Source organism: Diceros bicornis, chromosome 12 (genome assembly GCF_020826845.1).
Source record: "Diceros bicornis minor isolate mBicDic1 chromosome 12, mDicBic1.mat.cur, whole genome shotgun sequence".
NCBI lineage: Eukaryota > Metazoa > Chordata > Mammalia > Perissodactyla > Rhinocerotidae > Diceros > Diceros bicornis.
The window spans coordinates 38027005-38052994 of record NC_080751.1 but is presented as its reverse complement, the minus strand read 5'-3'; the positions used below and the strand labels follow the sequence as shown (position 1 = coordinate 38052994).

The 25990-nt window shown below is 44.9% G+C and overlaps 1 long non-coding RNA gene across 1 annotated transcript; it reads left to right on the top strand.

The window, feature by feature from the left end:
• Nucleotides 1-288: 288 nt before the first annotated feature.
• On the top strand, nt 289-25442 carry LOC131411989 (uncharacterized). Its single transcript, XR_009221683.1, has 4 exons — nt 289-404; nt 12766-12927; nt 13639-13736; nt 24821-25442. It is a non-coding gene; the product is annotated as an uncharacterized LOC131411989 (long non-coding RNA).
• Nucleotides 25443-25990: the final 548 nt, after the last annotated feature.

The following is a 25990-nucleotide window of genomic DNA, read 5'->3' as shown; positions in this document are numbered from 1 at the left end:
TGCCAAGTCTTAAACCATTATGCCCTCAGCTTCTCTCTCTATCTTCAAGGCCCTTCCAGATCTGCCTTTAGGAGCCAAGAAGCCATTGACTTCTGGGAAGTTCTTGAAAGGGAACAATACAAGACTGTTCCTAATAGCAGAAAGAAGGAGAGAAGTTTACCTGCGCTTTTCTTTTTTATCTAAAACGCTGTCCATTGACTTGCAAATGAGGAACTGCTTCCGGGTTCTCAGTCATCATCCTCCACAGCTAAGCCAGGAGGTGAACTTGGAAGCCAAGAACCTGGGAGAAGCACCTGTTTGCAGAGGCCAGGTTTTTTGTTTTGTTTGTTTTTTTAAGGGAAACTTTTTCTACTTCAGCATTCCTTTTTCAGGACACAGACTCACAATCCCTTCCACTCGTGCAGGTAAGTGTACTCTCAGCCATTTGCTAAGAAGACAGGGCAGCATTTGTCTCTTGTGACTACAAGAGTACCGGGGGCGGAATGGGCGTGTGCCTCGAAGGCTTTCGTTCCAGTGCGAGAACTCGCAGGCTGCCCCTGGGTTGGGCCAGCCCATTCCAGGTTTTTAGTGTAAGAAGACAAGATGCGGAGTCCTGGGCTTCTAGAATAAGCTGAAAATGCCAGCTAGTCCCCAACCCCACATTCCTGGGCATCAGCGATGGCCACCTATGGTAGAGATGGGCAGAAGTCTTTTTGCTCTTGCTTATAGCTCGTGGTATCTGCATAACTGGAAGTTGGAAGTTTGTAAGCAAAGGAGTTTCCATATTTCTTTTATACTTGGAATGACGTAAATAATGGACATCTTAGTTTTTTTATTAGACTCCTTACTGTAATCCCTAAGTGCCCTAAAAAGCATGCAGAGGGTTTTGCCTTTCAGAGTTGCTTTAATCCAGGCCTGGCTCCCTTCATCTGTGGGTCCCCAGCTCCTACCCTCCTCCCCGTGCTGCCTGCGTCTCCAGCCTAGCATACAGCTGGCTCAGTCAGGCCATCGGTGGCCCCAGGAAAGAGGAAACAGGTCTAGCCCAACAGGAGTCCCGAGAGTCACCCTGATTGGACAGCTCTGCCCACCTGGAATGTTCTCCCTGCAATCTCCTCATGATCAATGCTACCCTTAAAGCTGAGCCCACCTGAAGGCCCCACAAAGAGGGGCACAGCCTCCTCTACAGCACATAGCTCCCTCCCCCGTGGGTCCTGCAGAACCCATGCTCCAATTGTTAACTGGCGTGGAGAACAGGATAGATCTCCATTTTGTTCAACAATCTCTGGTTCCCTGATCCTGTCTCCATTCCAATAGGAGATTATTACACAGTTGTTGAAGGAGGGAACAAGTGAGCTACAGTCTGTGTTGGCATGACACCCTCCACTCTGTTTGCCCACATTTTCTCATTCGGTTTCCCTGTGCCCTGGCTGGATTGTGGAACTGGACCAAGTGCCCTGACCCACACCAGGAGGGGACCCGCGACTCTGGCCTCCCCACTCCAGGCCCTAAATAGCTGAGCTCTCTGGGCCTGGAGCACGAAAGTGCATTGGTTGACCACGGGTCTTTATGACTATCCAGGAATTCAGATAGGTAGCAAATTTAACTAACTGTGAGACAGAAATGATTTCTTATCCCCCAAGTTCCTCTCTTGTTCTCTCCGACCCTGACGGGGAAGCTGCCTTCAAGAGCCACACCGTGCAGTGGGACTTCAACTGAAATAAATAAGAACCTGTCGAGCATGTTCTGTGTTTAATTCAACACATGTTGTCTGAGTATCTACTATGTGCCAGGAAACGTTCTAGATAGTAAGAATATGTCAGTGAAGAAACAGATGAAGTCACCACCCTTATATGTCCTTCTTCTAGACTTGAAAGGCAGACACTAAATAAATAAATAAGTTTTTTATTTAGAATGCCTGATGGTGATAGTACCTTAGAGGAAAATAAAGTTGAGGAATGAGATAGGGGATGAAGGTAGTAAGAGAAGGTTTGGAATGTTCAACAAGGTGGTCAGGGAAGGTTCAGGGATGAGGTGACATTTGAGCAAAGGCCTGAAAGAGAGGAGGGATCCAGCCCTGCAGATGGCTGGGGCAAGGGTTTTCCAGGCAGGGAGAGAGCAGGTGCCAAGGCCCTGTGGTGCAGGCAGGTCCAGGGTGATGGAGGAACAGTGAGAGGGCTGAGTGGCTGGAGCAGAGTCAACGTACTTGGTGCTCAAGCCTGGGATTGGCCTTGAGAGCGATTCGAGAGAAGGGAACAACACAATCCTTGGCCTCAAAGAGGCAATGAGCCTCTAAAAGCCACACAGCAAATGCCGAAATAATAGCACACCCGGGAAAGTTGGAGTCGCAGTCCGTGCTCTGTGAGTTCAGAAGAGAAAACTCAGGGCGCTGGCGCAGGCAGAGAGGGCTTAAGGAGAAGGTAGAGACCAGCTGGAGAGGCACTGACAGGCAGGGAGGAAGGGAGCGTGGACACAGTGCACGCTATGGGGCATTCTGATTAAATACCAGCCACATTCTCTGTGCTGCGAGCAACTTGGGATTATTGCAGCTTGAGACTTTTGGAGACAAAACAACAGAGGTTCATAAGGTACAGTATTTCCTCCGAGGAGGAGAAATTCCATGTCAAGGCTTCTGACTTTCCTCGTTACAAAGGTCCGACTGCTCTACAGGATGAAGGTCTTCTAGACATCAGTGTTAAAGCAGTGAGGGGGAGGTACAGTAGACAGGAAAGACTGACCAGCAGAGGAGCCTGGACTGCCCACAGCAGCCCCGACAGCACGATTGAGGACCCACCTTCCCTCCAGAGCCCTCAAGGACTCTCTATGCCACAAATTTTTCCTCCTTAGCCTCTGCCTCCTGTTCTAAGGCAAATAAAACTAGGAGGATCATATTTTGGGCCCATCACACATTTATGCCTTGTGGTTTTCTTTAGTTTGTTGTTTTATTCCTTCATTCATTTATCCATCAATTCACTCAGCAAATATTTATTCTCACTCATTATTCTCAGGTTGTCGGTGGCTACCTGTGTGACCCCCACCCCTGGAGAAGTTCCTCTGTACCCATGAAAACTTGATAAGTCATCTTTAAGAAAGCCCAGTAACTTAAGATGCCATATAGACAGAACCAGAAAGACGGTCCCTACCCTCTGCTACAGCCAGGGCCAGATCCCTAATTTATGAATCCCAGTGCAAAATGAAAATCAGGGTCCCTTGTTCAAAAAGCAGGGGAAAAGTGCCATTAAAATATGAAACTTTTCCCTTTCTCCCATGGTCTCTGTCTCTCACCCTCTCGGGGTGTGTATTTGTTATTTAATGTTATGCATCCTGGGGCACAGGGATATTTGTAGGCTGAGTGCAGACCCTCACAGGCACTGCAGTGGGGTGAACGTGGGCTGCCCCCTGACTGCATAAGCACACACAGCCACCCGCCCTGGGACTCCTCCTCCGGTCCTCTGGCCAGCCACCAGACTGACATGCCATGCTCCGGGCAGATCCCAAGGTGGATGGGAGAGCCCCACAGGATTAAACCTCTGTGCCAGGTCATGCTCAGTACCTGGATGAGGGGTGGAAGAGGGTCTCCCCTCTGCTGCTACCCGCCAAATGTGGCACTGCCGGCCCAGGGCAGGGACAGCTGCCACCATGCCTCTCCTGGAGGTGCTGCAGGCACATGTGCTCAACTGCAATTCTCCCTGTGCCCATACCCAGGCCTCTACCAGGGGCGGAGGGTGACAGCGTTGTGGGGCAAAGACAGGGAGGCAAAAGCCAGGCAGGTCCAGGGGAGCCAGGGAGCAGGGAACATGTTACCAGACACATACCCAGGTTCTTTATCTGCCACATAAGAGGGGCCAAATAAAAACTGGGATGCCAGGCTTATGGCAAGGAAAGGGTTTTTATTTCGGGTGATGTCAGCTGGGAGACAAGAGAGTAAGCCCTTAAATTCGACCTGTCTCCCCAAAAGATGGGAGGCAAGGGGTTTTAAAGGTTGTGAGGAATGCGGCTGCTTGTAGGGAGGGGGAGCCTGTGGCCTTGCTGGTTGGGGCTTTCCCACTAGGCTGCATTTGGCCTTGTGAGGTTGCTGACAGGGAGGAGAATGGCAAGATAAGGGAATTGCAGGTGGGTGTCCTTGGTAGATGGTGGATTCTGGCGCCAAGAAGCCAAGGAGCTGGGGTCTGGGAAGCTTCAGCTTCTTGATATTCTCTGGATATCAGTTTCCCTGTAATAAAACTTTGAAAGACCCATAACTAGCCACAACTTCAGTGTAAGCCCAATTGGCCACCTGGGCTTTTAACAATTTGTAACTTCTATCTGCCTTGTGAAGTTCAGGGATACAAAGTTTTAAAAAACTGATATTTACATATGAATGTAACAAAGAAGCAGGGAAAGGAGATGAGCACCTTTGGTTTTAACCCCATATACGCTGGGTTTAACGTGGGGGAACTGATATCAGGGCTGGCATCAGACAGACAGCGGAGAACCCATCCCAGGGAGGCAGCAAGAGGCAGGCCGTGCATGAGTGAGGCTCCAAGCCCCGGTGCATGCTTCATTATCCCACCAGACTTCACTTACAAAACATAAATTCAAAGATAACGTTATTAAGAATGGTGAAATTATTCTTAAAATTACCTTCTTTAATAATTCTTAAAATGATTAAAGGTAAAAGTATCAAGACACTGGCCACAGAGCATTAACCCCCAAGTGCAGGACCCTTTGAGCATGGCGCCCTTCTGAGGGTGGGGCCTCGTGAGACCGCACTGGTTGCACACCCACGGCTACAACTTTCAACACACACATCTTCGGTTTAGGTCCTCAGCAAGTTTTCTTGCTCCCAGTTGCTACTATCAGGGCTGAGATGGGTCCTCAGACGGGCATTAGAGAGGTGGGATGCTCCCCACTGCAGTAACGAAAACATCAACGAAGGCCTAAGGAGTAATGGTTGAGCATCCTCAGATTCAGATCACTGTCGCCTCGTCAGCTTCTTCCAGATTGTAAAAAGCACCTCAGGGTCTTGGGGGTCTGGTTTGTTTGTGTCAGAAGTAATAACTTGCATTTAATTGCTTTTAAAACCTGGAATATGCTTGCATTTACCAGCCCCTGAAATCAGAGCCGTGTTTCATGTTTCCCAGTGCGCTTTGAGAAAGGTCCATAAACATTTTCTTTTTTTCTCCCCAAGGTGAAGTTTAACCCTAATACTTAATACCACTGGTTACTGGAGAGTAGTGTTGAGAACATCTTCTACTTTAGGCTCCATTTCTCATCCTAAAGGATTTGATGGATATGTACCCACACTTCATTATGGAAGGTTTTGGTGGCCTCTAAAGAAAATGAAAACATATTTTGAGTAAATATTATAAAGGAACAGAGAGAAAATACTAGTAAAGTTTTCACTTTGATTTTAGAATCCATTTGTGGAGATCCAGTTTCACAAGAATGAACAAAAGCCCCCAAGCATGTGAGCTTGTGTTAATACCCAAACACAGCACAGGCAACCGAAAGCCTTTACCTTCAGTGATTTGGTCATACAAGCTACCTGAATAAATCCCGAATCTCTGCTGGGCCCTTTCTCCTATGTCTGCCCAGAAACGGGCACCAGCAGGACTGGTAACTGTGTCAGAGTGGAGACTCAGCAGCGCCAGGGCCAGTCAGCAGTGCAGTGGAACTTTCCTTCAAAGGGCATTTTGGCCAAGAGACGGTGCAGGGCCAGGAGCCAGCGAGAAGAACACGGTGGACTCTCCACGGTGCCCACAGCCCCGGACCGTGAGCCTCCACCCCTGAGAGCACTGCAGAGTCTCTGAGGGAGGCTTTGGGAGGGGGCCAAGGGCCTGCAATCAGGTGGGTGGGGCTCGGAGCCATTGTTCTTTGAACATTTATGCCAAAGTCACCTAATTTGCTAAGCACAAGCTGGAGAAGCTAGATATACCTGTTTAAATGCAAAGCCAAAGACACCAAGCGGTGTTTTCTGAGGGAGCGTGGTGGTTGGAAAATCATTCCATGTTAGATTTGTCTCCCACCTCACTTTGAGAGTCAACGCCTCAGTCTTTCCCAGCCGTGTGAAAAGGACTTGCCAGTCGTCCCTGTTTTTGAAGAGCTGTACCACACTGTCGCCAGCAGAGAGCAGTACTGCATTTCAGAGTGGCAACTGAGAACTATTAAAGAATTGAAATAAAGAATTTGAGCCCCTCTCTTCACCTCCCACCACCTTCATAATCTTAGTTACTTGCCTAGAAGAAAGGCCTTGTTTTCTTCTGTTTCCTAATTCTGGGGAACCTTAAAGCCGTTCTGAAATAGCTTCTGTTGCTGTCGTGAGGGAGAAAACAGATTTCCCCATTGGGATGGCCTTGAGCAAAATGATAGACCCTAGACCCCCCCAGACCCCAGGCGAAGGCCAGCTGGACTTTCTTTGCCTCCTTCAGTGTCATGCATACATTCTCTCTTTCTCTCTCTCACTTTCTCTTTCTCTCTTCCTCCTTCCTTTCATGGTCATTTTAAGCTTGCTCTTTCGCTCTGTAAGGCAGGCTTTGCTCCCCATTCAAAGGAATGTCAGGCATCAGTGAGCAGTTGGGGAAAACATTGCACGAGGTAGAGAGCCTTCCCAGCATACCTGACATCAATACCTTGAAGGCAGGTCAAGTCAGTGGCATTTGAGTCTGAATCTCTTGTCCCTGAAACACCAGGCCCTCCAGCTTGAGATCCTGCCTCCTAACTGTGGACCCAGCTCTCCTAGTGACAGTCCTGGCTTCCAAACTCTTTCCTAATCATGCCTATAACTGAGTATAAATCTGCCGTATGAGCGCCAGAGAATTTCCTATGTGGGACATGTTTTCCTTCACCCTGTCCCAATCCACAATTAGCCAAATCTTGTCCCAAGCTACGTGCTGGTGTTTGGCCATGAGACCCTTCCTTGCCCCTTCCTCTGCCTTCTGGGTTCCTTCTGGGAACCAGTGCCTTTTTACACGCTTGGACATTATCTAAAGGAGTGTTTCCTCCCAGGATGCCTTCCTCAGGCTTTACCTCTGCATCTCTCATCGGGGTAGGGTATGATCCTCCACTAGAAGTCCTACTGGGGAAAAAGAAAACTCGTTCACCATTCGTGGCAAGGTGTTCACATCTTAACAAGGGGAAGGTAACCCAAAGGAACTGAACTCTAAAGGTGGGGCTGCTAGTTTTGGGGCGAGACATATTTAAGTGGAAGAGACTAGGCTACCATCTATGTAGCTGCCTCTTCACCCCTCACTGAAGCCAGCGTTGAATCTAACCAGCTACTGCGGGGTCAAACACTCAGCCAAGGTTTGATGAGCAACCAACTCTGCCAAGCACTGGTTCTTTCACAGAGCCCCAGTGATCTCATTAGAGAGGCTGCTTCTCTCTTATGTGTTCCAAGCACAGAATCACCTCTGATAACCTTTACAGGTGATAATCAGCCTATCCTGAGCGGCTCCTATATATTCCATATTGGACTAAGCTCTGAAGAGGATACAGTTAAAGAACCCATGATCCCTCATGGAGCTTTCCACCACCCCCCCAGGAGCTACCTTCCCTCTCCATGTTTTTCTCATGAACTTCTAATGGGTCATTTCAATAGTCTCACTGGTTGCTCACAATTGAGCAATGTCGCATCTTAGAATGATGATGTCAGACTTTATTACACACTTCTATTACGAACTTCAGCATGTAATATTTACATATGCACTGTCTCTCACCAAGGAACTCAAGGCCATTTATGGACCCTGTCTCATTAGCTTCTGTGGAAGCCCTGAACATAGAGGAGAAGATGTGGGGCTCATTATTCTATCTGGGAACAAAGAGACTGGAAGAAACTTCCGGGCCTTCTCTGGTATAAGAAAAGACTTGTCCAGGGCTGGTCTCATGGCCTAGTGGTTAAGCTTGGCACACTCCACTTTGGCGGCCTGGGTTCGGTTCCCAGGTGCAGACCTACACCACTTGTCGGCAGCCATGCTGTGATGGCGACCCACGTACAAAATAGAAGAAGAATGGCACAGATGTTAGCTCAGGGTGAATCTTCCTCAGCAAAAAAAAGACTTGTCCAAGGTTAGTCCTAGCCACCAATCTGTGCTTTATAGACAACATTTTGAGGTGACAATCCTAAGGCCATTTTGTGAAATTTCCACGTGCAGTATAACAATCCTCATTCAGGAGCCAATGTTCTCCGTTGAGTTAATAAGGTAAATTAAGACATTTTGAATTCTGTGGCAGGGCGTCAGCATAAGGACCAAGGCTTAAGAGTTTGCCTGGATGGCCAACCAGAACCAAGCCTTGGCAAGTCCCAGAGGATTAGCAGAGAGTCTCAGGTAAAAATAGAAATTAGAAGAACCTAGGGCCGGCCCCGTGGCTTAGCGGTTAAGTGGGCGCGCTCCGCTACTGGCGGCCCGGGTTCAGATCCCGGCATCACACCGACGCACCGCTTCTCTGGCCATGCTGAGGCCACGTCCCACATACAGCAACTAGACGGATGTGCAACTATGACATACAACTATCTACTGGGGCTTTGGGCTTTGGGGAAAAAAAAAAAGGAGGAGGATTTGCAATAGATGTTAGCTCAGAGCCGGTCTTCCTCAGCAAAAAGAAGAGGATTAGCATGGATCAGCTCAGGGCAGATCTTCCTCACAAGAAAAAAAAAAAGAAGAAGAACCCAGACATTTTCATTAAAATGGCAATTCGTTATCATATAGACACACGAGGAAAGGTAAAAGCCCAGTTGCGTGACAGCATATTTGGGGAAATGACAACAGGATAATGAGTGGCTGGGAGACTGAAGGCACGTGCAGTGTGAGAAGCAGCTGGAGAACCAGGTGGGGGCCAAACCACGCAGATCCTGTGGACTCGAAAAAGATTTTTAGGCTTTATTCTAATAGATCTCCGAAGAGTTTAAACAGGAAAGAGACTGGATCAGATTTGCATTTTGAAGGAACAACTGGGGCTGTGATGAGGAGATAAGTTAGAAATGCCAGAGTGGGAGCAGGAGTCCGGGCAGGGAACAGTCGTCTGGACCAGAAGGGTGGCAGTGAAGGCAAAGGAAGCCGATGGATTTTAGAGCAGTTTGAGAGAGAATATCCCAGGGAGGATGCCGGGAGAAAGAACCCAATACCAGAAATTGAATTTCCCAAGATAAACTTTGGCATCTATTACAATTCTATATCCTTTGAGCGGCCAAGTATCGGGGGAGGATAATGGAGTAAAGGGAGAGTCTAACATTTGGATTCTCAAATTCCTGCTATGTGCCAGGCACCGCCTCAAGCTCCTATAACCCACAGTTAATATGGGCTTGGGAATAAGGATTCCAGCTCTGCGTTTATCAGCTATTTGACCTGGGACAATTTACTTAAACTTCTCCTCCGTATAATGGGGTTAATAATACCTTTCAATCAGAGTTGTTGTGAAGTTCAAATAACATGAAATAGCTAATGTAAAGTGCTTAGGATGAGGCCTGGCACATACTAAGCCACTCAGCAAGTGGTAGTTACTACTGTAAGCAGACATTATCTCACTTAATCCTCACATTATCCCTGGGATATAGAAATTATTGACTCTTTTATAGACGAAGAAACTGAGGCTCAGAGAGGCGAAATAATTTACCCAGAATTTTCACTTCTGGCCATAATGGAATAGCAGGAATCAGATTTACCCTCTCACTGTGAACAACCAGAAAACTAGACAAAAATATCTAAAACAAATGTTATGGGCCGGCCCCGTGGCTTAGCGGTTAAGTGCGCGCAGTCCGCTGCTGGTGGCCCAGGTTCAGATCCCGGGTGCGCACCAACGCACTGCTTCTCTGGCCATGCTGAGGCCGCGTCCCACATGCAGCGACTAGAAGGATGTGCAGCTATGACATACAACTATCTGCTGGGGCTTTGGGGGAATAAATAAATAAATAAATAAATAATTATAAAAAAATAAAATAAAACAAATGTTGTTAGACATTGGACAACAGGCAGCACAAGTCTGAGATCCCTAAGAGAAGGGAAACCATTGAAGGGAGAACGATGATTGCTCTGGTTTTCTGCCTGGAGGCACATTCTAGACCATGGCACAGGGATAGCCCAGGGGACTTGCTGAGTTGAGGAGAGAGAGATAGGGGGTAGGGGTGGAGACTAGCTGGAATTTGTAGCACAGAATTCCAGAGAGGTTAGGGTTACAAAAGAGAAAGAGCTTGGGGGTCCCCTTGAATCTTTGCTGAATAGTGAGATGTACATGAATGGAGTGAGACTCCATGAAAACATGAACACAGTGAGAAGAGAAATGGAAGACACCAAAAAAACCAAATGGAATTTCTAGAGACGGAATTAACAGGAGATAAGATACTGCAGAAGAAAAGATTACTGAACTTGAGACATAGCAATAGAAACCAGCCAAAGTGAAGCAAAGAAAAAAAGACTTTAAAAAATGAACAGGGGGGCCGGCCCTGTGGCTTGGTGGTTAAGTGCGTGCGCTGCAATGCTGGTGGCCTGGGTTCGGATCCCGGGTGCGCATCGAGGCACCACTTCTCCGTCCATCCTGAGGCCGAGTCCCACATACAACAACTAGAATGATGTGCAGCTATGACATACAACTATCTACTGGGGCTTTGGGGGGAAAAAATAAAATAAATAAAATCCTTAAAAAAAAAAAAAAAAAATGAACAGGGGCCAGCCCAGTGGTGTAGAGGTTAAGTGCGCACTCCGCTTCTGCAGCCTGGGGTTCCACAGGTTCGGATCCCAGGCTTGTGCCGACACGCTGCTTGTCAAGCTGTGCTGTGGCGACGTCCCATGTGAAGTAGAGAAAGATGGGCACAGATGTTAGCCCAGGGCCAATCTTCCTCAGGAAAAGGGGAGGATTGGCACTGCATGTTAGTTCAGGGCTAATCGTCCTCACAAAAAAAAAAAAAAATGAACAGATGGGCTAGCCCTGGTAGCCTAGTGGTTAAGTTCAGTACACTCCACTTCACTGGCTCAGGTTCGGTTCCCAGGCGTGGACCTACACCACTTTTCTGTCAGTGGCCATGCTGTGGCAGTAGCTCACATACAAAAAGAGGAAGATTGGCAGCAGATGTGAGCTCAGGGCAGATCTTCCTCAGCAAAAAAAAAAAAAAAAAACAGAACCTCAGTGATCTGTGGGACAATATCAAATGATCTGACATAATTGAAGCCGCCCCAAAATGAGGGAGGGCAAAAAATACACATATTTGAAGAATTTACAGCCAAAACTTTTCCAAATTTGATACTGTTTAAAGCGAAAAACAATAAAAATGTATTATGGGGTTTATAACATATGTAGAAGTAAAATATGTGATCGTAATAGCCCAAAGGATGGGAGAGAAGAACCAGAAATATATTGTTGTAAGGTTCTTAAATTTTATGTGAAGAGGTATAACAAAATGTGAAGGTATTCTGGGATATGTAGTTTATCTGAGGTTGCACATATGGTGGAGCTAGGACTCAAATCAAGTATTCCGGATTGCAAAGCCTTACATGGAGAGAGAAGACAGGAGAACAAGCTCACACAGCCTTAGAGTCATACATGCTCCAAGACAGCTTTACCAAAGGCTGTGGAAATTCAGCTCTTTCATCCCTGCAGTGGATGGAGTTGTGTGCGCTAAAAAGATATGTTCAAGTCCTAACCCCCTGTCACTGTGAATGTGACCTTATTTGGAAACATGGTCTTTGCAGATGTAGTCAAGTTAAGATGTGGTCATACTGGATTAGGGTGGTCCCTAACCAGTGACTGGTGTCCTTATAAAAATAGGGAAATTTGGACACAGAGAGAGAAGATACACAGGGAAAGTGCCATGTGACAATGGAGGCAGAGATTGGAATGATACATCTATAAGCCTAGGAATACCCAGGATTGCCACAACCACCAGAGGTTGGAAGAGGCATGGAAGGATCCTCCCCTCGGGCCCTCTGAGGGAGCGTGGCCCTGCCAACACCTTGATTTTGGATATCTAGCCTCCAGAACACTAAGAGAATAAATTTCTATTGTTTTAAGTCACCAAGTTTGTGATACTTTGTTACAGCAGCCCTAGGAAATGAATACGATCCCTAACATTTACTTTTCCCTGATGTTTCCAGTCTTTACAAGGCAAAAAAGCTCTGGGGGCCCAGGTGTGAAGTGAGTGTTGATAGCAAGGCTCTAAGTTGACAAAATAAACCAGCCTCAGGATCTAAGAGCCATGAAGGAGGGAACTGGTTGGACTGGTTTTCTCATAAAACTCAGTGACTTTAATCCCAACCAGGTCGAATTTTAAAGTTAATTTATTCAGTGAGAAACACTGGAGCAACTGCACCCTGTGTGTGAGGCCTTGTGCTAGGCCCACTGGGGAAAGCCAGATAAGTCAGATGCCCTCTGTCTTTGAGGAGTAATCTCTGATGAAACACGCCTCAGTGCAAGGTGTAATGGAATAGGTAAGTGATTAGTCAAGGTCTGAGTAACGGGGCTGTAGGGGCTCAAAATCAAAAGAGTGATTCATTCCCCCTAGAGGAGGATCAACCAGACTTGGAGGAGGAGGGGGAGGAGGGGGGGAGGAGGGGGGGAGGGGGGGGAGGGGCAGACATTAACCAAATAATGCCTGACTGTGGAGAAGCCGGTCTTATGTGTCGATTAGAGACAAGAAGAGGGAAACAAATCTACCAGGAATGCTGGTGTTTTTCTGGGGAGTGTTTCACCAACAGAGCATAATTAGGTAGTCTCTGCTCATTGGAGAGGTATAAAGCTGTCTAGCCCCTGCTTGAGAAGGGGGCAATTCTCTGGGTTCTCAGAATCTCGTCTTTTCCCTTCTCATCCTCCACATGGGGCCAGTGTTCATCACCACGTTCTGCAGAGGCTGAGGAAGGTGGTGAAGATGGAGAAGGTACCGAGAAGATGAGGAACTGCTAATGATCTCTTATCAACTACATTTTATTAGAAAGCTGGTGATATACGGAGGGGGCAGGCCCTTGTCTAACATTTGCAGGATCCAAGGTAAGAGTATAGCCTGCATGTCCAAGCTCCATCCGCATACCCGTTGGCCCCATTTGGGCCTCCCCAGTGGCATGGCCCACCGTCTGGAAAAAGGACCCAGAGTAGAGGCCATGTCAGCCTTGAAAGCAGACTTGACCCTTTTCAGCAAGAAATGTTGGTGTTCTGAGTACCCAGAATGTGGTCTGGAAGGAGGCACAGGCTCTAGTGGGCATATTCTCTTGGTTCTGTTGACCCTCACCCCATGGGAATCACACCGCTGGAACAGGCCTAGAGCAGGACCCTCTAAAGCCTGGACCCCAAGCTGACTGACCCTTAGATTTATCCCAGTCAAGGTAGACTTGGGCAGGAGCATTCTTAAATTCAACATGAACTGATGTTGGGTTTCTTGGTTTTGTTCCAGTAGATGGACGAACTAATACTGCTTCACACAGCAGCCTGTGTGAAGAATTTCACGGAGGGTAATGTGTCTGAGGCAGTGGTTTTCAACTAAGGTGGTTTTGCCATCCAGGGACATTTGGCAATGTCTAGAGACATTTTTTGTTGTCACAACTGGAGGATGCTACTGGCATCTAGTGGGTAGAGGCCAGGGATGTTGCAAAATATCCTACAATAGTGTTCTACAGGACAGCCCCCCACAACAATGATCCAGTCCCGAATATCAATAGTGCTAAGGTTTGATAAATGAATTGTTATCATTTTGTGTGCATTTAGATTTATGTGCTGCAGGATGCTGAGCCTAGAAAGTATGAAATCACAAGTAGTCGGGGCCCCTAAAGAAGGATGCAGAATGACTGCTTCCAGAAAAATGGGTCAGTATCAGCAGAAATACAACTTGATGGTGAACTTGGGACTGTACTATCAGCCTCAACAAATGGACTTGGGGCCCAGCAATCAGCCATGCCAAGCTCTCCTAAGACCAACCAATCCTGGACTGTCAATCCCTTTCCCATGTGCAACTTCGCATCCCCCACCCTCACCGTCCCCTGGTCTTTGGTCTTTTCAGGGGCAGCTCTCCATTCCACTAAATCTCCAGTGCTTAAACTGATTGTCTGAGTTTTCTTTGTAGATAATACCTTGCCTCACAGTATCTACTTCTCTTTAATCAGGCTACTCAACTCAGGACACAGACAGAATTTGGACTTAGGTCTGTGTGGTCAACTGAGCAACCAGTACCATCTCCCCAGAGCAGCCAGGGGTCTGGGAGGGATGTTTTGGGCAACATTTTACCAAATATTTCTGGCATCCCTCTAGCCCAGAGCAGAAAGTGGTGGTCAGGACATTCTAGACACCAGTCCCCCTCTACCCCTTCCCCAGGATCACAGCAACTTCTTAAGCTGAGCATACTGCAATGACTTAATTAATTTTTCTAGACGTAAAATAACCAGTAGCTGTGTCCACTCTGAGCCTGTGAGTGGGCAGGACCAAGACCAAGACTACCTCCTTATCTGTGTCTTAAGGTCTGGGGTCCCAGCGGTTCTGGGGTCTAAAGGCTTTTCAGGCTCCTAAAGCTTCCTCTGTTTACAATAATGTTTTTCTCTGAAAATTTCTCCAATAATTAGCTAAGCAAAAAGGAAAAGGTGTACTTTTACAGACACGGTCAATTCTTGGTTATTCTGGGAGGAACTCTCCCATTTTCGAAATCTCCAGCTTCTTCTTTCCCCAGACTGTTCTTCATTCATTCCGTCATAGATATTTATCTGGCATCTACTGGATACCAGGCCCCGCAGCACAGCACAGAGTGTGCTGGGGATGAAGAGCCATTTTCCCGTGTAGTATTAATAGGCTGACCCCAGATGCAACAGCTCAGTCAGGAAAGGGAGAAAAGCGTTAATGAAATATTTGCCATGCAATTGCAGCAGAGTAACAATGTCTCGGGAAATAATTCTTTACACTCTAGCTATTTTGAGTGATATATGAAGGAGCCTTTAAAAAGGTGGTATCATCAGAGAAAGGGGAGGGAAGGATTCTGAGTGCTTGGTTGTTTTCATTTTTTTTTTTTAATTTTATTTATTTATTTTTCCCCCAAAGCCCCAGTGGATAGTTGTATGTCATAGCTGCACATCCGTCTAGTTGCTGTATGTGGGACGTGGCCTCAGCATGGCGGGAGAAGCGGTGCATCAGGTCGGTGCGCGCTCGGGATCCGAACCTGGGCCGCCAGCTGCGGAGCGCGCGCACTTAACCGCTAAGCCACGGGGCCGGCCCCACTTGGTTGTTTTTAAAAGCACCTCCATCTGGTGCTTTTCCTACAAATAAATAGTTCACATATCTTTCAAGGTCTGAAAAGTACTAGTGAGCATCAGTTTAGGGAGAAACAGAACAAAGCTTCTTTTCTGCGGTAAGAATATATTAGCTTAATGTTGCTTTTTAAAAAAGTTTCCACTGAAATCTAAGGGATTGGATTTTGGAGTTTGAGGTTGGGGGAATCCCAAGGTTGTGGATGCACAGCCACACGAACAATAAAAACAAAAGGGAAAAGAAAAAATGGGGCAGCCACCTGAAATACTGGGAATCTTGGTCTCAGCAGGGAACACAGGGCACTGCCAGGAACACAGCCCGTTTGCGGCACGTGATCATTCTCTCAGCCTTCCTCCGGGGCCTGGAGACAAAGGAGAGGGGAGGAGACTTGGGGACAAAGAGCAAGAGCTGTAGAAACCAGCTCTGGGGTGAGGATGCCACTGTTACGCAGTCTGAGTTCCCGCCTTTGTTTTTTATCTCACCAAGGGAAGTTAAAAATTAACCCGAGCTTGTAAAAGGACTGTAAGTAAAAGTAAGTAAATGCACCAGTGGGGACCTCTGAGGGTACCTGCTTATGCAGTCTGTTCGTCCTGCTAAGACCAGAGAGTGGAGGGAAAGCCTTTCCCAACAAGCTCCAGCCCCCAGCCCCTCCTTTTAGGTCTCTCCATCCTTTCAGGGTCTCCACTCCCACCCCTGCTTGGATCTTGGGGCAAACCTCCTCTCTGCCTCCATCTTAGCATTTATGCCTTAAGTTGCCTTGCCTGGGCTAAATGCGTTATAGAAGAGAACACTGTGCTCCCTTGCAAATGAGTGTCACCAAATGGCCAAATGGTGGAAAAGGAGGTCATTTTTTGGTTATTTGATGTTGCTTACAAAAATGCAAACATCATGATAATGAGGCCGGTCTAGAAGACGTGGGGAAAGCAGGACAGAGATTCAGGTCCCTGTGGGGCTGTGGAACCCAGTTCCTCTGAGTACCGTGAAACTATTTCCACTAGCTTCACCTTTATGATGATTTCCATTATTTGGAATGTTTATGAGTCTCTCTCTCTCTCTCTTTCACACACACACACAAACGTGTGCACTGAGAGCTAGATGCAGTTTAGAAATCAAATCTCTGTTGAACAGACTATGAATTTAGATTTTGGAGAAAAGGAATAAAAATCCCAGTTCTGCCGTTCAACGGTTAAGTTTATCTGCCTAGGCTTTTTATTAGTTGTTTTGTCTTGGGCTCCTACCAGCTTCTCCTCCCCTCTGATTTCTCTTTTGGCTGAAGGAGAGAAATCTTGGAGTTGCAGGCTCGTCTGATCCTTTTCCAATCTTAGAGCAAGAATGCGCATTGATGAGGCCCTGTAGGCAGATGTAAAGAAATAGCATGTGATATGTTTTCCTTGGTTGCTTATTAATCTGTCATTAGCTCTAAGGGCACCATTTTTCTTTACTTTTCTTTTTTTTTTTGGAAATTGAAATGTAATTTACATACAATAAATGCACAGATCTTAGGGGAGTTCAGGGAGTTTTGACAAATGCATACTTGTTTGTATATGCATATATACTAAGTAACATCTCTATCAAAATAAAGAATATTTCCATTACCACCCACCCCCCATCCTCCACACCGGCCCCCAGCCAAATTTCCTTGTGCCCTTTCCCAGTCACTCTCCTCCCAACCCTACCCCTGTCCTGGGAAACTTTGTTTTGATTTCTATCACTTTACATTAGCTTTGCCTGTTCTAGAATTCCATACAAGTGGAATTATACAGTATATACTCTTTCAGTCTGGCTTTTATTGCTTAGCATAGTGTTCTTGAGATTCATCCATGTTGTTGCAGGTATCCGTAGTTTGTTGTAAAGGTACTTTTGATAAGAAATCCCCGCAATTTATTAGGCACCCTCTAGATAGAGTCTGATCTTAGGCACTGTGCTTGGTGTTGAGAATGTGGTGTTAACTTAGCTGAGCTGGAACTGTGTTTCCCAGAATTCCCTACCCTGGATATTCCTGGTAAGTGTTGGCTACAAGAGAAATTTGTGTGGTATTTGGAAGATGTGAGGGGGGCAGCAGCCATGCTCTGAAGGTAAATGCAGGGCACCAGGCACTGAGGCAGCCCACATGCTCTGCTAGCTCACAGGCGTGAGGCAATACCCACGCCCACAGCTCTCCTAGCTCCCACCAGAATTCCTTCAGCTTCTCCACAGTCTGGTTCAAGTACATGTGGCTGCAAGTGAAGGAGCCAGCATCTCCCACAGGGCACCCATAGCATCAGAGTTGGAAGTAGTGGGTTTTAGTTTGTCCTCATCAGTTCCCATTCATCCTCACTCTCATTCAGGTCCAGCTTTCTTTTCTGACTGCCAGTACAGTAACCTATAGTGACTGAAGGCTCAACACTAGATACAGAGGCAACAGCCTTGCTGTCTTCCACCAGTTTCCACAATAGTGTAATTCTATATAATCCATATAATAAATCCTTTATTCTATATCATTCATAATATTTCTGCTTCTCTGGTTAAATCCTGACTGATTCAGGAAGAACTAGAAGTCAATATCCATGTGGGCAATGCATCCAACATGAAACCCAGCCTTCTAGCTCCTTAGATTTGGAACTTTAGCAGTCCTCTGCTGTGGCTACACTCTGCACTCTGAGAACCCCTGGAACTGCTCCATCTCTCTATCTTTCAGTATAAATTCTTGTTCTTCCAATCTTCTTGTTCCCTCTCCCTCACTACACCTGCTCCTGGACCTCACCTAGACTGCCTGCCCTTGACTACTCCCTTTTATCTCAGTCCGTCAGCCTCCTTCTGGCTTCCCTTTATCTCTTCTCCAGTCTACACCTCATAGAATCACCTGAACGACTTTCTTGCCAGCAGCTTCAGTGTCTTTAAGAAAAATTATCCAAAATTGGAAACAAAGCAAGAGGATGACTGCATGTCCTTTCAATGTTTAGCACAGTTTAACAGGCTCACCAAAGATTATTTAGTTATCTAGAAGAAAGAATCCAAGTTTAACTTTGCTGTTTACTATTGATTGCAGCCCAGGCGCTGTGAAGTTACATGGTAACTTACACATTTTTGTCCAATCGAGATACACATGACTTCTGTCCAGTGGAAAAGATAAACTGGTTTTGTTGCCCTGTGGGACATCAACCAGTTTTGTATCTAACTTAGCAAATGTACTGTAACATTCCTTTTTTTTTTTTTTTTTGCCTATAAATACCTAGTTTCTCAATGCTCTTGGAACAAGCTTTACCATCTCACTGGTTCACTCACTAATTGATGAATCTTTGACACATGTTCATTTCATCTTTGTATCAGAATCACATTTTTAAATTTTTGAAAATTGTACTTTAGCAATACCTTTACTCCTTGTCCATTTGGAACATCAGCTCTACAGACCACCAACCCTGTATGCATCCAGCCATTTGCTCCAAACTGTTCTGTGATGTGGTTTTCCTCCTACAGTGTCCAGCAAGGCCAGAAATGGATAAGGCTAATTATGGTTGCTCTGCAGTAGCTTCATCAACTACTGCTCTTTCCTATATCTTCACCTTCTTCCTTGACTTCTTCCCCTCAGCCACCAAATACACTCAAATTTTGCCCATTTTGAAAAAATATCGCTTGTGACCCGAGAACCTCCAAGCTTAGGGGTTAACATCTTTGTTATTGCTTGGGTTATCACACTCTTAAATCACTGGCCTTTCCTCTCTGTTGGGGTGGAAAGAGTCAAGATTCAGGTAAGAAATTAAGGGAAAAGGAGGTAAGGCAGATCTGTTTTGGTTTGACTTTAGGTCATCCCTACCCCAAGCAAAAGTATTTTCTCATATTTTCTATCTTTGCTTACTGGATCCTCGTAGAACATGAGTTCTGAAGCCAAAGTCCCACTTATAACATTGTATTCTTTTGCTAGCCATACACTTATGTGTATGTATTTTCTATGAAGACCTTCATTCCTTCCATCATTTATTCATGCATCATGTACTTGTTGTCTACATAAACAATGCATTGTGATAATTGCTGAAGGTGTAATGGACAACAAAGACCTTTGCTTCACAGAACTCATAGTCTGGTGTGAGAGATGGATATTAATCAAATAATCCCCAAATACAGAATTACTGTAAAAAGTACAGTAAAGGTGAGCTACTTGGCACTCCAGGAATATCTGACCTGCCTGGGAGGGTCAGTAAAGATTTCTTTGAGGAAACAATGATCATGCTGACGTCTGAAGGATAAGTAGATGTTAACTAGACAAAACTGAGGGGGCAGAGCATTTCAGACAGGGGACAGTGGATGGGCAAAGCCCTGCAGGGATGGGGGTGAGGAGGGGGGCAAGGGAGAGCACAGGTGCTGGATGAGCAGAAAGAAGATAGAGTGACAAGGGCTCAATGAGGCAGGGACCACACCATGAGGACCCTGGGGAATTAGGAATTAGAGTTTCGTCCTTAGAACAACAAGAAGCCACTGGAATGGGGATGGGGTAATCAGATTTGTGTTTTGGACAATTCCTCTGGTTGTGGTATAAAGAATGAGTTGGGAGTTACATGTACTGTGAGAGGATGTAGGAAGGGGTGGCTAACTGAGACCAGGATTCAGGTGTTGCTGGGTGCCCTGATAAAACACATCTTCATCTCACACCATTCATTCCCAAACACCTTCGTCACTTTCTCTGTTCCTTCTTGGAGGTCTCAAAATACACTGTTTCTACCTATACCCCAGCATTTATTTTAGTGTATTATTGTTGTCTCTTTCATTAGTGTGAGCACTGCTCAGTGACAATGACTATGTCTCCTTCACTTCTCTCCCTTCCTCACCCCTGCAGTGTCTTGAGCCTGATGACTGATGCATAGTAGGTTCTCAAATAAATATATGTAGACCTGAAGTGTATCTTCCTCCAGTTTTCACTCCAAGGTCAGCGAAAGGCTGTCCTCATCTTCCATTCATTCCCACCTACTCTATACTCTGCCCCCGATCACTCCACTGAAACTTGTCTTCCTAAGATCACCACAACCTCCTGGTGGCCAAACATGGTGGACAATTTCAGTTCTTGCCTAAGCTTAAACTCTTCCCATTTGTCTCTTTGAACTGTCTCCTCCTTTTTGAAAACTTCTCCATCCTAGTTTCCATAACCCTCCTCTCTTCTGGCACGTTAACCCTCTGATTGTTTCTTCTCAATGTTCTTTAAGGACTCTAGTTCCTCTGTCTGTCCCTCAAATATTGGTGTTCGCAGAGATCCAGTCTCAGCTTTCCTTTCTTCTCTTTCTGGGTAATTAATTCATACACACTTACAACTTCAATTATGACCTTAGATACTGATAACTCTATCCATATATCCAATCCAAAAACTTTCCTCTTAGCTCCAGATATAGGTTTTCAACAGTGTACTAAATATCTGTACCTAGGTGTACAACAAGCATTTCAGACTCAAATATGAACTCATTCTTTCCCTAAAATCCACTGCCAAACCTGCCCCTCCCCTTTACTCCTTGTCTCTGTAAATGGTACAACCATTTACCCCATCACCAAGTCCACAAAACTAGAGTCATCCTAATTGCTCCCTTTTTCTTATCTCCTATATCTTGTTGACTCTACCTCCCAAGCACCCTCTTCTCCAGGACCTCCTCTCCACCAACGTCAGTTCAGTCCTTTCTTTTTTTTTTTTTAATTATAATTTTATTTATTTTTTTTCCCCCTAAAGCCCCAGTAGATAGTTGTATGTCATAGCTGCACATCCTTCTAGTTGCTGCATGTGGGACACGGCCTCAGCATGGCCGGAGAAGTGATGCGTCGGAGCGCGCCCGGGATCTGAACCCAGGCTGCCAGCAGCAGAGCGCACGCACTTAACCACTAAGCCACGGGGCAGGCCCTTTTTTTTTAATTTTTAACACACCCATTTCTCTCTTTCTCTCTTTCTCTCTTTCTTTCTTTCTTTTGAGGATGATTGGCCCTGTGCTAACATCTGTTTCCAATCTTCCTCTTTTTTTCCCTTTTTCTCCCCAAAGCCCCAGTACATAGTTATGCAGCATAGTTTTAGCTCTTCTGTATGGGACGCCGCCTCAGCATGTCTTGATGAGCAGTGAGTAGGTCCGCGCCCAGGATCCGAACCAGCGAACCATGGGCCGCCGAAGCGGAATGTGCAAACTTAACTGCTACGCCACCTGGTCAGCCCCAGGCCCTTCTTTGCTCTCTCCTTTTATATGGTTTCCCTGCCTTGGTCCTCTGCCCCTCCAATCAGTCCTCTGTACCACTACCAAAGAAATTCCACACATCTAACCACATCACTCCCAGGATTAGTCATCACTTAAATAAAATCCAATCCCTTATCATCTGGCCTTTACCTTCAGCTTCATCTCCCCATATGCACCCTGTAATCAAGCCATATTCAACGGTTTTGGCTTCCCAAACTTGTCGCACAGTTTCTGCATCTTAGAGCTTTGTATTAACTGTTTCCTCTGTTTTTAATACCCTTTCCCCGCTGGTTGGCCTGACAAATTCTTCTTCATCTTCAGGACAATTTGAGCCTCCCCTCCTCTGTACAGCCTTCTCTGTGCTCTCATAGCACCTTGACATTTCTATACCATACCACCATACCACTTATCTTCTATTGTAGTCATCTCCACCTGCCTGAGTCCTGGACTGTGAATTCCTTGAGCAGATTAACCCTGCCTTATCCAGTAAACCTTGATTGGAAAGACAGATTAAGTGAAAAGAATGTCTCTTTAGTCAAGAAATACGCTATTGGGGGGCCGGCCCGGTGGCGCAAGCGGTTAAGTGCGCGCGCTCCGCTGCGGCGGCCCGGGGTTCGCTGGTTCGGATCCCGGGCGCGCACAGACGCACTGCTTGGTAAGCCATGCTGTGGCGGCGTCCCATATAAAGTGGAGGAAGATAGGCACAGATGTTAGCCCAGGGCCGTCTTCCTCAGCAAAAAAAGAGGAGGATTGGCGGATGTTAGCTCAGGGCTCATCTCCTCACAAAAAAAAAAAAAAAAAAAGAAATACGCTATTGGGTAAACAAGGCTAATGTACAAATAAAAATGGAAAAGGAATGTAGAGCTATGTACAAGTGAATGGAAATTAATAAAATGCCATTAGACTAAGACTATAACTTACTGATAAGACTAGCACCACAAGTCCATTGGATAGAGATGGATAATTCATTGAATGATATTGGAAAAATGGGTTGTTTTTTAAATGTATTAATTTAAAGTCCTTACCTCATGCCATGCCCCAAGATTAAGTCCGTATGAATTAAAGAATTGCAAATAGGGCCGGCCCTGTGGCTTAGCAGTTAAGTGCGTGCGCTCCGCTGCTGGCAACCTAGGTTCGGATCCCGGGCACGCACAGAGGCACCGCTTCTTCGGCCATGCTGAGGCCACGTCCCACATACAGCAACTAGAAGGCTGTGCAACTATGACATACAATTATCTACTGGGGCTTTGGGGGAAAAAATAAATAAATAAAATTAAAAAAAAAAAAAAGAATTGCAAATAGGGCCGGCCCGTGGCTTAGCGGTAAAATGCGCACGCTCCACTACTGGCGGCCCAGGGTTCGGATCCCGGGCATGCACTGACGCACTGCTTCTCCGGCCACGCTGAGGCCGCGTCCCACATACAGCAACTAGAAGGATGTGCAACTATGACGTACGACTATCTACTGGGGCTTTGGGGGAAAAAAAAAAGGAGGAGGATTGGCAATAGATGTTAGCTCAGAGCCGGTCTTCCTCAGCAAAAAGAGGAGGATCGGCATGGATGTTAGCTCAGGGCTGATCTTCCTCACAAAAAAAAAAAAAAAAAGAGAGAGAATTGCAAATAATAAAACCATTTAAAAAAACTGGAAGAGAAGTTCATCAAATAGTTATTTGCTTTCTGGATGGAAACTCTCTTTCTAAGCACAACAGTAATAAAAGAAAAAAAAACTTAAAAAGGCTGATAGATGTGACTATATGAAAATGAAAATCTTCTGTGAATCAAAAATATCATAAAATTATAAGCCAAACAACAAACTGGGGAAAACACTTTTCTATAAGTATGACAAAGTGTTTTCATGTAAGAGCTTATAAAAATTGACTTTTTAAATCACTAAGATTTCAATAGAAAATAAAGGACACATACACAGTTTAAAGGAAAGTATAATGATTAATAAATTAACATCACTACTTATCAAAGAAATACAAAGTAAAACAATAATTAGATACTATTTTTTGCCTATCAAATTGACAAAGATTTAAAAGATAATAATAGTTGATGAAAATGAGTGTCCAGTGAGCCACACACTCATGCCCAGCAGGGGGAAGCTTAAACAGAATAACTTTCAGAAAAGCAATTTATAAATAAATATCAAGAGGCTAAAAATGCTCACATCCTCTTACCCATTAATTCCATTTCAAGAATCCATTCTATGAGGAAAAGAGAGATATAGGTAAAGGTTTATATGTAAATACATTTATCTTGACATCTCATGTAATAGTGAAAAATTAGAAGCACCATAAGTGTCCAAGAATAAGGAAATTATTGCTTAATTATAGCATGCTCATATAATGGAATACTATGCAATAATTTTTTTGTGTGTTTGATATTTTTATTTATTTTATTTTTATTGAGGTCATACTACTTTATAACATTGTGAAATTTCAGTTGTACATTGTTATTTGTCAGTCATGTAAATGTGCCCCTTCACCCATTGTGCCCACCCCCCAACCCTCTTCCCCTCTGGTAACCACCAGACTGTTCTCTCTGTCTGTGTGTTAGTTTATCTCCCACATATGAGTAAAATCATAGGGTGTTTGTCTTTCTCTGTCTTATTTCACTTAACATAATACCCTCAAGGTCCATTCATGTTGTCACGAATGGGACGATTTTGTCTTTTTTATGGCTGAGTAGTATTCTATTGTATATATATATCATATCTTTATCTAATCATCAGTTGATGGGCACTGGGGTTGCTTCCACTTCTTGGCTATAGTGAATAATGCTGCAGTGAACATACGGGTGCATAAGTCTCTTTGAATTGTTGATTTCAAGTTCTTTGGATAAATATCCAGTAGTGGGGATAACTGGGTCATATGGTATTTCTATTTTTAACTTTTTGAGAAATCTCCATATTGTTTTCCATAGTGGCTGCACCACTTTATGCAATAATTTTTAAAAGTTGTATTTTTGAAGAATAATTAATGGCATGAAAAATATTTGTGATATAATGTTGATAAAATAATCAGTGTAGGGGCTGGCCTGGTGGAGTAGTGGTTAAGTTTGTGCGCTCTGCTTCAGCGGCCCAGGGTTCACAGGTTTGGATCCTGGTTGGGGACCTACGCACCGCTTATCAAGCCATGCTGTGGCAGGCATCCCACATATAAAGTAGAGGAAGGTGGGCATGGATGTGAGCCCAGGGCTGATCTTCCTCACCAAAAAAAATAATAATAATAATCAGTGTACAAAACTATATACCATGTGATCCAAATTTTCTTAAAAATAAATGTTCTATGACATTCTAAATAGTCTAAATATTTATATAAACAAATATTCTAGAAAAATAAATATATGTGGTATTATGGATGATTATGGTTTTCTTCTTTTTTTTTATGGTTTTCTTCTTTATGCTTCTAGATGTTCCTCTGAGAAGGTGTTATTTATATGCTACAAATCAGTTAGTTTGGTTTCTTTTGACACATGCAGGTTTGAGGGAAAGTGAAATCCATGTGGAGATAAGGTCCATCAAGTAAAGCTGACTGCCCTGGATATTTGCAGCTGATGCCATATTCACCTCTACTCTTCCCATCCACTGGAGATTCATGAGTCACCAACATCAGTTAGCAAACTGTGCTTCTACCAACGAGGCATGTATCTTGGGCAGAGCTAGCTCATGCGGAAGCGGTGTGTACCCTCCGTTCCAGCCTGGCTCTGCCTCTCTCTACCGCTTCCTCTACTCTTCAGAAGCTATCTGACTGCCCTGCATGTATTTATAAAACAGAGGCAGTAATGGTAACACCTGACACCTGTTTCAAAGAATGAAGGTCCCCTGTAAAGATGAGCACCCAATTACAAGCTCCTTTTGGAATCAATCAAAAGTTATTAAGTGACAGAGTTTATCTGATACACAAATAAACATTTCTCTCCGTTTTGACGACTCAGACATAAACTTTAGGGTTGACAACAGCATTCCATGAGTTAATGCATACATACTAGCTATGATATCACAAATTATTGAAATGTTGTAGCTTAAGGTCCAAATTATTACAATTTGTTAAAAACAGACTTGCATGAGAAATTAAAATATAATAATAAAATGCTTAATTATTAGCCAAAATGCTCTCTCAGCTGAAATGCTTACTCATTGGTGTGCCATGAATGTGTTCAAATAATAATCATTCTCTTTGGTGTTTGGAAAAATATCAGTATCCAGACTGAACTTTGGAGCCCTGAAAGTGAAGCAATTAACTTCAATTAACCTGAAAGATTCTGCTGGAGGTTAGTTTATGGATTCCCCAGACCCCAGTTTTATGATGGAATTGGGCGCCATAAGGTACCTTTCTTCTAAGAAGCTCAGTGTTGTACCCTAGTATTATTGTCTGGTGTTAAGACATAGCTCTTTATTTTTTAACTTCACGTGTGTGTCCAATCACTCCCCACTGAGCTGGAGATTCTTGAGAACAGGGCCTATGTCTTTTACTTCCTGGACACCATTAACACTAAATTTAGAGTTGCATAACTTAAGTAATTTAAATGCTTAGTAAATATGTATTAAGTAAACAAGTTACAAATTAATCCCATGCCAGTCCTGTGCTTCAGTGGGGTGATTACACAGGTACTGAAAGACTCTGCTGCCTTAAAACCCTCCCTCAAAGA